Source organism: Empidonax traillii, unplaced genomic scaffold (assembly GCF_003031625.1).
Source record: "Empidonax traillii isolate 1590-97213 ecotype Southwest subspecies unplaced genomic scaffold, ASM303162v1 scaffold404:size960789, whole genome shotgun sequence".
Classification (NCBI taxonomy): domain Eukaryota; kingdom Metazoa; phylum Chordata; class Aves; order Passeriformes; family Tyrannidae; genus Empidonax; species Empidonax traillii.
In genome coordinates, this window is record NW_020955597.1 from 582,633 (window position 1) to 594,846 (window position 12,214).

General features: G+C 44.9%; 1 protein-coding gene across 3 annotated transcripts in view; it reads right to left on the bottom strand.

Annotated features, from left to right (window-relative positions):
* PRKAG2 (protein kinase AMP-activated non-catalytic subunit gamma 2) overlaps positions 1 to 12,214 on the bottom strand; it is a 209,758-nt gene that overhangs the window by 68,983 nt on the left and 128,561 nt on the right. The gene's annotated exons all lie outside the window — the stretch shown is intronic.

The window sequence follows — 12,214 nt, forward strand, 5'->3', positions numbered from 1 at the left end:
GAGCCAAGGTCAGTTCAGAGCAAGAGCAGGTGGAAGTCTCAGCTTTACAGCGAGCCTGTGTGTTTCCATCATATTTTCCCAAACTAAGAGTATGGATCTCACCTCCTTGTTTATGGAGGGGAATCCCTCTGCCTTGCCATGAGAACTGTTTTAAACTGGTTGAACTGTCTGATCCATTACAGGGAGGCACAGTGGGAAGACAGGAGTGCTGGAGGTTTGTGTTGTATTAACCTCCCCTCTGATTGCTTATTTCTGAAATGATGCTCAGCACGGGTATTAGTTTTTTATTATCATTTTAATACTCCTGTGAGTCTTAGGATTACAAAAGGCTCAAGAGCTTTAACAGTTGCTTTTTCTTCTTTTCCATTATTTTAACAGTATCTCATCCAGCAGATAGAATACAATTAGGAGCAGAGGCAAAAAGGAACAGGGCATATTTCCCATGAGCCTCAGTTTGCTTTCTGAGGCTCTTGGCAATGACTTTGTACAAACTAGAATTGTTTTCAGTAGCCTTTGAGGAGAAAGATTAATCATATCTTTTGCTGAAAATCAGTGTCAGCAGCAGACAATTTCTCTTGTGAACATCCTGTTATTATTTGACATGTGTATCTACCCCAGTTGTATTTTTGATCATGTTCCTAGGGCAGTTCTGAATTGTGATCAAACAGATTTAAGCTGTATTTATTACCCATTTAAGAACCAGTGGACATCCACAACTAGTTAGAAAATTCAGGTGCCAGCATCTGTATTCCTTGTTATATCTATATGTCAGCAAACAGAGGGAGACTCTCTGTTGGCAGCATAACTCAGGACAGACTTAGACACATAAAAGCTATAATTCTGAACAGGAATATGTATTTTTAAGTGGGCTACAAGATGTCCAAATTTGGTTCACTTCTTGCTCTTCCAGAGACTTGTGCAGATGATCAGTTAGTCCAGCAGGGACTCAATGTCGTCGAAAGGGAGTAGATAAGACAGCATTTAAGAAGCACAAAATCCCAAGCCACTCAAACAAGTGTTTGGGAACACAATGATGCACTTTCATGGTAAGTCAGGCTCCTCTTCTCGGTGTGAGCTTTCAGGGCTCCCCCAGAGGTTATTGCACCTGAGATTTTTTCCAATTCAAGAGCTTTGCATTGGTGTAACTGAGCCTCCACCAGTCCGTCCTTTGAACCCGGGGTAAAGAGCATTAGTATAGCTCATTTTGTCACATTTTACCTCACAGGGGGCACTTTCAAAGAAAACTTTGTTTCAGTAGAAAGTGACAATAAAACTCAGCAATTACTAAGATGCTGAGACTTGGAAGACTGGAAATCCATCAACTCACTCCTGACATATCTGGGGAAGAGTTAGCATATCTTATGTTTAAAGGAATTAACATGGAATATAGGTAACTGTTCTTTAGTTATTATTCTTCTTTGAAAACAACCTTCCTTGTCGGCTTTTACATAATAAGAGAGTTAACTTTATGATAATAGAGTCACTCAACAAGAAACCTGCAAAATAATTAGGCTCTGATGTTTTTTATTAGCAGTGGGTTTAGTGGTGCAGAGTGCCGTATTTGTTTCTTTCAAAGAAAATCCTAATTGTCCCTGACAAATTCTGGCTTTGTTGGAGTCAAAAAAACCCACCACTCAGTCCCTCTTTTTGGTCCTTTTCCAAAATTGCAGCTGCCCTCCAAGGACTTCCATTTCATTTCATAACAAGCCCTGCAGCCCTGCCAGTCAGGCAGCAATAACACGGTGGAGACTGGGTGTTGTAGGCAGATACAAATGTTGGCTGATGTGACATGCCATGGGGAGAGGCAAGAATAACCACCCTGGCATTCTGAATGTCCTCAGCTTCTGATTTTAGTGGGAACTGAAGAGTGTGTTCCACCTCCTGAAGGATTACAAGGACACCAAACTGGCCGGTCCAGTTTTTTGCTCACAGACAAATTTAGATAAACAGTCCTGGGGAAGATGCTCTTCTGTGTTTTTATGGATGTACAAACGTTCCCTGAGTGCTCAGACTGGGGTTGAGGTGGATGGGAGCTGTAATCGATGCAGAGGTAAAACCACTAAAAGGGAGAAAAACACCATTAGATCCTGAAGTCTTGCTGCTGGGATGTGCTCACTGTGTGCTAATGCATTCAGCAAGTCCACAAGAACCACTTCCAGTAACCAAGAGGCTCTGCCAGAAGAGCTTTTACCAGACATAAGGAAACCACACATTCAGCAGTGGGGCAAGGCCAGCCTGCCAAGTGCAGAGGACGCCGACAGGACACTGTTGGAGAGGGAGCTGTTGGATCAAAGGAGACCAAGGAAGTAACATCTCTTGCCTCCTGAGAAAACTACTGCCACCTCATTGCAGACATGTAACAGCCCAGGCTGCTTTCCATTTTATAAGAACATTCACAAGTGGTGAATCTCCTTTTGGATGCCAGCCTTGGACGCTTGGCAGGAGTTCTTATGGATGAAGAGCATCTGTGGCTCCAGAACACTGAGCCTCAGAACTGTTTGTTTCAACCGGGCCCTCAAAACAAAAAGTACTTGCTGTGAGGCACACCCTAACACCTCTGAGATTCAATTTGTCTGTGACTCAGTTTCTGCACAGAGGTAGAGGGAAAAATATAATTATTTTGCAGGGTACTTGATTAAATTTATGTAGTTAAGCTTTTCAATCTTTTAAAAGCCTAACTCATAGCATTATTGTGGTATCTATGTTATTTACATTTGTACAATACTGAGATTGAAGGCACAATCACACAGCAAATATTAAATACTTTCTATGGTTATTAAACCAAAAGACTTCTGGCTGCTGTGATACAGCTCAACACCCTAAACCCTGCAAGGGCTTTTATAAAAGCCTGAAACATAAAAGAATGAAAATCTGTAATAAATCCCCAGACCAAAATCAGTTAAGGAGTAACAGAACTTTGTATTAACTTCAGTCCTCCTGGGCAGCCAACTAAACAGGCAGCAGTGGTGTAAATATATTGTAATCTGTACAAGCAGTAGGTGCCCTGTTCTAATGCAGTAGAATAAATCCAATGAAGAGACAAAATACAGCTCTGTCCCATGGCTGATAACAGTTTATTTTGGAGAAAGCATGTAAAACAATTAAGCAGTGATTCTTCTGTAGTGAAGCTGAAACAATTCAGTTGGAACGTAAAATTTTAGAGAAGAAAGTCTTCAACAGTGGCTACAAACTCTACTGATTCTGGTAACAATATGAGCAAAATGTGGCATTTTCATGTTAAGAAACTAAATAGCTGTTCTTTTTCTTCCATAACATAGAAGAAGAATTTTAGAAAAAAAAAATTAAAAAGATAGAAAAAAGTCCAGCAGATCTTCCAAATTGTGTTGCTGCCTAACACAAGGTTTTGTCCTTTGAGGTTGGAACAGGATGACCTAAAGCATTCAATGATTCTATGACTCTGTGTTTTCTATTGATCACCCCTGCCCAGTTTTGAAACAATCCAAGATGTTTGCTTTGTTCTGATTCATCCTGACATTTCCTCTCTGAGGACAAAACAAGAGCAAACGAAGAGGATAACTTTGTTATTCCCGTATAGAGTAATCCTAAGATCTAACACCTGCAGAATGGAATGTGCATATGGATATTCATAAGAATATATTAATGCATGGTGAAAATTTGCATTAATATACAGAAACATCTGTCATATTATGGTATGGCTTTACATGGATCCGAACAGAACTTAATAGCACTAGTCTCAGTTTTGAGCAGAATGGGTCTATCTCCAATTGCCTTCCCCCTGTGACAGTGACAGCACACCAGAATTCAGTTCTGTGCCTTCATTTGAGCAGCTTCAGCTGGGATTGAGCTACAAATCACAGGTTGGATCCAAGAGCCCTGAGGAAGTGCTGCTGGAACAGCAGAACCCACACCTTTGGCCCAAGTCAGCACTGGCTGATACCAGGTTGGGTACAGACATACAAAAATAATGCTGCTCCCTTCACTTGTTTCTCTGGGTATTTGCAATTATTTCTTTTAAATAAAACTCTTATTTTGCATGGCACTAAGTTCTCCACCCACCTACTCGGGCATTCTGATCCAAACCAGCCCTCCACTGATACATAACAGGAAAGGATAAAGTGCTGCTTTGTCATCTGAGTAACTCCCAAGGGAAGAAGGGTGGCTGCCCTCCTACATTTCCTACATTCCCAGGGTGACACCCACAATGAGTTCTGTCACCTACATTTCATGCCTGACCTGGCAGGATGCATCTGGTGGTTTCTGGGAGGAAGGATGCTCACAGCCCAGCGATTCCTGCCAAAGCCTCCCTTTTTATTATCAATCCTTTTCCAGAAAGAAAAACAGCTGCTGCCCCCATGAACCTTTGGAGCCACCTGCCCACAAACGATGCTGCTAGGAATTTCAGGGATGTGCTAACACTTTAGGGGGACAGTAAGAGCCACCCTCCCCTGTGGAGGGCTCAAAGGATAGAGCCAGCAGCCTGCTCTCAAACTTTATTTTTGCATTTGAAGTTGCTGAAACTGGACAGAGTTACTGGCCATGAAAATTAAACCACTTTTGTAGTTTCCCTTTTCCTACGAATCACATTTCAGTTTTCTTTCGTCCTGTACCTGATCAAGCAAAAAATAACACTGCTAACTTATAAAGCTGTTGATAAAACAGTTTTCCAAGTTTACATATAGGGATATATAAATTTACCGTCTAGACTGATAATTCTCAGGGAAAAAAAAATAAACAAAAAACAAAAGAAATTTCCATTTGCAGTGGCTCCATGTAGCACTTTTTGTCTTGATTCCTTCACAGGACAGCACTGTCCTTTCATTTCCATTCTCAGCTGCCAGTGAAACAGAGAAGGCAGCAGGCTGTGGCTGCTGAATTTTAAGTACTCAGCAGCACAAGTGAATCTAAGCTGAGCTGCTGGTTCATTAAGGTGATTCACTCTTCAGACACAATACTATGTTAATTTTGACACACAAGCAAATTGATGCAAATTATGGGAAATGAGGTTTAATGCCACTTAATGGCAGTATAAAACTCTGAACCCATCAGCAGGTAAATGGCCACTGGCTGTTTCTATCCAAATAGTACTGCTAATATTGACACTAAATGTTGTAAAATACCTCCGAGCTTTAAACAAATAAATAAATAAATCCTGGAAAGTGATCTGAAGAGTTATAGTACCAAAAAATATCACTGATAAGCTCAGGAAATTTCCTGCTGTATTTAACATTGTGGCTCACACACCAATTCGGGTGCCTCCCACCCCATCAGAACTACAGCTGCTACTGTTGTACCCTATAGCCTACACCTGTGATTGACAGTGCATCACTCATATAATGGCCAGGCCTTCCAGTCTTCCAAGCTCCCTGATTCTGGCTGAGCAGCATCTGTCCTAGCTGCATTAATAAATGCATTTGTTTCAATCTTACCGAAACAACTCCATGGCTTTTCAGGTAGTGGGTACAACATTCAGTGGGAAGCTTACTTGTTTCCAAAACCATCTTTCAGATTTTGTTATTAATCAAGGAAAGGGAAAAATACACATTCTAAGGTATTAAATTACCATATGCTGCCTGAAAATTCCACAGGGAAACGTGTATTTTTGCAATAAAAATCTAATATCTTTATATTAGTTCAAACATAGCAAAGGAAACCACTCCTTAAGTGGTCTTGACCACAGAAATACTTGACCCTGAAAGCTCCAGCTTTTGCTTCAGAAGCTATTTCACTTTGTAGAACCAAAAACAAAGCCCCATCAGTTTCTGGGATTCTGCCTGTTCTGCTCTGTTTGTGTCTATTTATGTGCTGGAATAACACTTGGATCTGTGGAATCTGCAGTGTTACACCTTTTCCTCGTAAAACTGAGAAAATCGGGAGCTGAAGAGATTAATCAGTAAAGTTTTGAGGATTGTTCTTCTTTCTGAAGATCTCAAGGCCCCTTTGTGAGGGAAGGCTGATAAGGAGAGACTCTTGCCCAATGCTGTATCCTTTCAAAGGTTTACTGCAAACCTCTCCTGCACTGACGATCAGAGGGAGGATCTTCCACCTTGCCCAGAACCATACCTTGGTTATCTTATGTTTGTTACGTGTACTTGCCAAATCTGGAAAGACTCGACACGTTTATCGGCTCGTAAAGCAACAAACACATGGGATCCAAACACAGCAAGCAGAGACCAGAAACCCTGGTGTAGAGCACCCCTCCCAACAGGCTTTTTCTAGTTCTCATTGGCAGGAACGTTCCAGCCTGGCTTCTAACTCCTAATTTTCTGCCAGTGCTCCTCCTTTGTCTTGCAAATACAGGAGAGAATACCACAGGCAAATAATTCATAGCAAATCAAGAGAGATCACCCATGGGCTTGATGGCAAAGAATGGCCTTTTTTCTGAGACAGCCAAATGCACATTCCAGTGCTGTTCGACAGCCTGACAGGTGACATGAAGAGGTTGAGGGAGTCACAGAATAAGTGCCTGGCCAGGCTTGAACAATTAGCTTAATTATACTGAGAGACTCAGCACCAAGACTTTACCAGACACCAGATGGCTGTGGCCAGCACAGTGTCAGAAACACAGGCAACGCATACCTTGCCAGCACAAGTGCCTGTGACAGGAGCAAAATATTAACAGTGATCCTCAGAAGGTAACAGCCTGATGGGGAAACATCCTGTAGGACCAGAAGCGGGAGGAGGAGGTTTGGGCACACCCCCCCCCGTATGAGAAACACACATGAGCAAAGAACGCTTCACCCTCCTGTGCATCCATCACCCACAGAGCATGGGGGTCAAGGAGTTTGCAAACCCCAGCTTTTCACTCTCCGAATCACCAGGCTAACTCTACAATCCTGCCACTGGCAGCAGAGCAAGAGGAGGGCCATGTCCCGAATAGCTCCTGCTGCTCACACACACCCAGGACCGCGGGTGACGGGATGTGACATTCCTCAGCCGCTGCCTGGCGATGGCTGCGGGGCTAGAACGAGAGCTGTGTTAACTGTGATACCCACCTAAAAAGTCACTAAAAACGAAAATCAATCACTCCTCTTCGTTCAAACTATTCTGGAGAGACACATGACATCTGTGCAAACCCCGAGTTTCTGATCCAAACCAGATGACTGACGAGCGTAAGCCAATCCGTGCAAATAAGCCACGTGCAACAGTTGGCCCTTATCAATGTGCTGAAAGAAGAGTCTCCCCTGACTCCCCAGCCCCGTGCCAGCACGTTAGCCAGGCACAGCCCTGCATCACATGGCAGAGATTCACATGGTCACTGGTACTACTGCTGGTCACAGCCGGCTGCTGGGAGAAACAATGCCTACAGCAGGACAACTTTATTTACTTAATACACCACCTGGCACTTAAACTTTCACAGAGTACTTCGTGTTCAGAGCCTTTAATGAAACAACTTTTGTTTTCTGTTTCAGCAAAGAGGCTGGCTGCTCAAGGAGAGCATTTAACAGCTCTTTCCACATTAACCTCCCTTGTCCTATCCAGGCTTTCTTGGCTGTTTTCAGCCAAGCTGAGCTAAATGCTCCCCTGCCATTACATAAAGCCGCAAATTGCCTGTCTTTGGAGACACTTCGGTGGCCAGCACCGTCAGTCTCTCCATCACCCTGCCTCCTGCTAGAGGCTGCAATAACTGCTTCCCTCCTCTCTCCCTGGTTTTGCACAGCAAAGCTTCCAAACCACGGTCACCACCATCACTGCTCGTGTTCTGCTTCTGGTAGCACCCACTGTGTGCAACGTGCTTCACAGACAGAAAGGAGAGCAGAGGCCCCGGCCTGGAGGGTTTGCATTTTGACAGGCAAGGGAAAAGAAAGAGGAGGAAAATCAAGGGGAGGGAAGGTGGGTGGAGGAATGCTGTATGCACGACGTATAAAGGCAAGTTTGGAAGTAATCACTTGCTTGTTCTGATTCCTGATTTCGCACTGGGGGATTTCATACTTAATCACTGCACTAAATGTCAGCTTTTCAAAAGCAGCTGCTCGGGGGGGTTGCTGAACAGGGCAAGTTGTTGCTTTGCCTATGATTTAGGCTATTCTCACCCAGTGCAAATTTTTTTTAAAAATGAGGCAATTGAGGCAAAGATTTGCTTAGTTTGATTGCTCTAAATCAGTGCCTTCACCATGCACCTTATTTCCGTAATATACTAAAGCAGAGGGAGCACACCGTGGAAACCGGAAAAAAAAACCCCTCCAAACATTTTACAAATACGCCATTAGAGGTGCAACTTAACGAAAAGAACGGTCTAAATCTGAGCCTGCAGAGCCCCACCGCAATCCCTGCGGGTGATTTCATCTGCATAGCACATCTACTCGCTGTGTAACCGAGAGACAGAATATTAATGCACATAAGGAGCAGTAGGGTATCTGTTTGCAGTGTACACATGACAGCTCCAGGGCTGGTGCCAGGGGAACACACAACCTGCTGCTGCACACAGCTAAAGGCTCTGTTTAGACTGTGACACTTCCCGAGGTTGGGAATAGCAGGATATAAGGCTATCAGAGCAGAGACTTCAGGACTCGGGCCCTGGGACCTGTTCTCTGTTTAATTTATCAGGTTATATTAGCCTCAGTTTCCTACTCTTGCAATGAGTAAGATGCCTCCAGAGGTGCCAGTAATGGCTCTGGAGTTACAGCTGGATTGCAGGACTCACAGCACAGTTTACTTTTGTTTATTTTCTGCAGTGCTTACAGGGGCACTGAGGTGCGAGTAATTAAATATTTGCAAAGTACTCCAAATCCTCAGGAAAGCTGTAGCTTTATAATGAAGCCATAATTTGGCATTTCTTTGGTTCTGAAATTCGTTTTTTAAAACCCTCTGTTCTTCTCTTATTAAAAGACACAAAGAAAGAGAGCTCCCTTCTAGCTCTCTTCAAAATTCACCACGAGTCCAAGCACTGCTCCAGCCTGTGGCATTTGCCTCTTCCCACTGTGTCTGACTCAGACTCGTGTCTCATCATAATTCCTCTCTTGCTAACCTGGGAATTAATCTCTTTGTGCACATATGGCACAGCAGAGGCAGCACAGTGCTCTCTTAGCACACCTACCAAAGCCTTCTGAAGAAATAACTGATGGCTTCATGGCTCTTGTTTGATTGAAAATAAATTGCCAGGGGACTGCTCCTGCTCCTTATGCCACTTGGTAGTGTCATTTCCACTGCCTCCATTGGTAGTGGATGATGCTTTTAGCAGAACATTAGTGCAGTAAATGGCTGCTTTCTCCAGACACCAGCTGGCACAGCGACCAACCCTCCCCTTCCCATGAAAAGATCCACCAGCACCAGCTTCCTTCTGCCCTTCACAATTAGATCTCAGGGTGATGTGGATTACAACAAAACTCAGACCTCAGTCCTTCTGGTTGGTTCTAATCCAGACTGGTTTTCCAGTGCAGTACAAACACTCCTATTGGCACAAGTGGGCAGGCAGCAGGAAAGGGCCAGGAAATTACTTTGCACAGTGGCATTGTTGGTTTATACCCCTGGAAGTGTACAGAAAACTACAGGCCAAGTTCTCCTAACAACTGCTGTGGATAGAGTTGTCTATCTAGGATCTGGCTGAGGGCACAAGGGAAAAAAAGGGGGAGAGGGCCACTGCACAGCCATGTACCAAGCCCACAACTACATCAGAAGAGTTAAAATACACCCTGAAATGGGATGTACTTGTCTACCACTGGCAAGTCCATGCTTCCCATAGATGAGGAATCAGCTACCATCCTATTTTGTTCTCCCAACACAGAAGGTGGGTAGATGCAAATCAGATGAAGCCCTGTCCTCTCGCTAGGACTCTGCACACTCTTACCAATAAAGTAAGTCATGATACCCAGCAATGAAATGAGGCTGAAGAGCAGCTATGTCACATCTGTACATTAAAATGTCAGGATGGAGCCAGGGGTACCCCAAGAGACTCTCCAAGGGTAACCAAAAGGTACAGCTACAGATGCTGGTGTTGCCACCATCATTCACTTCACCAGCTGTGAAGTCAAACACAGGTAGCAAGCGTGCTACCTGCTCAAGAGAGCCATGAACACTTGGGCCCATCCTACTGAAAGAGTTCAGCCAGAAATGAACCTCTACTTTGTTAACATCAGTCTAAAGGGAACTTAAAACTCATACCTGAATAAATATCAATCACATGGAATGAATAAACACTCAGCTTGGGATGTTCAATGATCCTATCAAGTTGGAGGTCCCCTTTTAAACTCCATCATCTTATTCTTCTTTCCTGCCCACAAATAAAACTCAAACTCACGGGAGGGGACTACGTTTCAGCGATGTCCATTGCACTGGATCAACCAACACCTTGCCTGATTTCATATCTCTACTGCCAAGTGTGTATATTGACCACACACATTTCTGATATTTCCACACCAACTACAAGGTTAGCCTGTGTCTTCCAGACACGTTTGCTTTCTTGACTCCTGAACTGCCTCCTTCTTCTGCAGACCAACCATCTCCTCTCCTCCCCTCTCCATGCTTCCTGCTAAAATGTTACATCTAACACTCCATTCCAGGTCCACTAGAGAGTTATGCTATGAGAGTTAGTTAGAAGAATTCTGCACACATTTCCTCTTCTCTTGTAATTTCATCTTCTGTTTTCAAGCTGATTTAGACCTTCCTCCTCCATTTGCCTTGTCACCAGAAGGCCTGTAAGACCAGCCCCCAAAAGCATGCACAGGGTGGCCTCCTTTTTTTTTTTGGCTGCCCAAGAGGTTACAGCTGATCCCTCCTCTCAACACCCAGCTCTGTGGTGCTGCAAGCCTCTGGCAGCAAAGAGCACGAGTGCCCTTCTGCAGAGCATACTCACATTTTTTCAAAGGGCTGGCCAGGCAGTTTTCCTCTCCAGGAAATCCTTCCCCTCCCTTGTCATCCAACCCCAGCTTCACCCCACGGCCCATCCCAGGTCACTATTACAGCACATGACAGCAGTCACATTCCTGGCTTGTTTTACTCCCCCAGAGCTGTCATCCTGCTGTAAAGCAAATGAAAACATAGGAGCCAAAAAGAATTGGCATGTTGAGAGCGAGTACCTCAACAGCAGACTCTTTGGAGCAGGGGACACCTTCATGCCAGAGATTTCCCCGGCTCAGTGGGAAATAGGATCTATTTAAGCAGATCCACCTTTGCCCTTTCATTCTGCTTCTCTCCATCACCCCTGTTCTCATCCTTTTGCAGGTGTCTCCCTAAGACCCTGGAGACTTTGGTCCCACTCCCTCACAGGACAGGCATTTCATACTGACACACCAACCAGGCCCATTTCCCACTCAAGTTAATACTCTAAAGCAGGGCAGGGATTTCACAGCCATCACTTCAGTCCTTGGACTCGGGAAGGCTGAGCCATGCCCGCTCACAGCCAGGAAGCTGCAGGCACCAGGCAAAGTCAGCAGCCACAAAAACCCCATAAGCTGAACAGACTGTTTGGTGTTTCCTTTGCATCGGGCTACAGCTCGGTGCATCTCCAAGCAGGCGCATTTGCAGAGGCTCTTTCTGGAAGCTGGCTGACTATCTGAGTAGGACAACACAGTATTCAAAAGCTTGGGCATAAGAAATGCAGGCAAAGTCTACAATGTGAACATTAATAAACTCACAGGTGAAGACACAGGATCAATTTTGACGAGCTGATGTGCCAGAGAAGAAAGCATGGACAGCGCTTACAAATCTGATCTCAGTATCCCCCTCCCTAGATGGATCAGTGAGAAAGCTGCATCGATTCCTCAAGAGGCTCTGCATCAGAGAGCAGCCTGTGGGCAGCAGTTTAACCGCCTGTCCTGTTGTCTTCTCCAGCTCTACAGTGGTCAAGGAAAGGAAATGCACAGAAGATCTGTAAGCTCTTCTGTTTCAACCTTTAACCCCTGAGAATCTTTGCACACAAGGGCACACACGGAGAGGGACTGCAGAGGAGGGGACCTGAGGAGACCAGACCTCCTGGGCACGGGATGACTCCACCAGCCAGGACCAGATGAAGCAACTGGTGAGGCGACTGCAACAGCCCTGGCAGAGCTGCTCTAATGCTGCTCCTCCATTTGGAGCACATCATTACTACGACCTCCACCCCACCACCCTGGAAAAGGGCAGGGTTCAGGGCTTCAAACTTGGAAGGAAGCGCATTCAACCTAAAACGTTCTGAAGGCCAGGAGGCCTCTTCACAGGACAAATGTGAGGAGTGGGGGCTGCCCTGCCAACCTGCCCCATGTGCAGGTCCGTGGGGTGCACGGGCAGCCAAGCAGGGGGCTGGTTATGCAAGTACTGA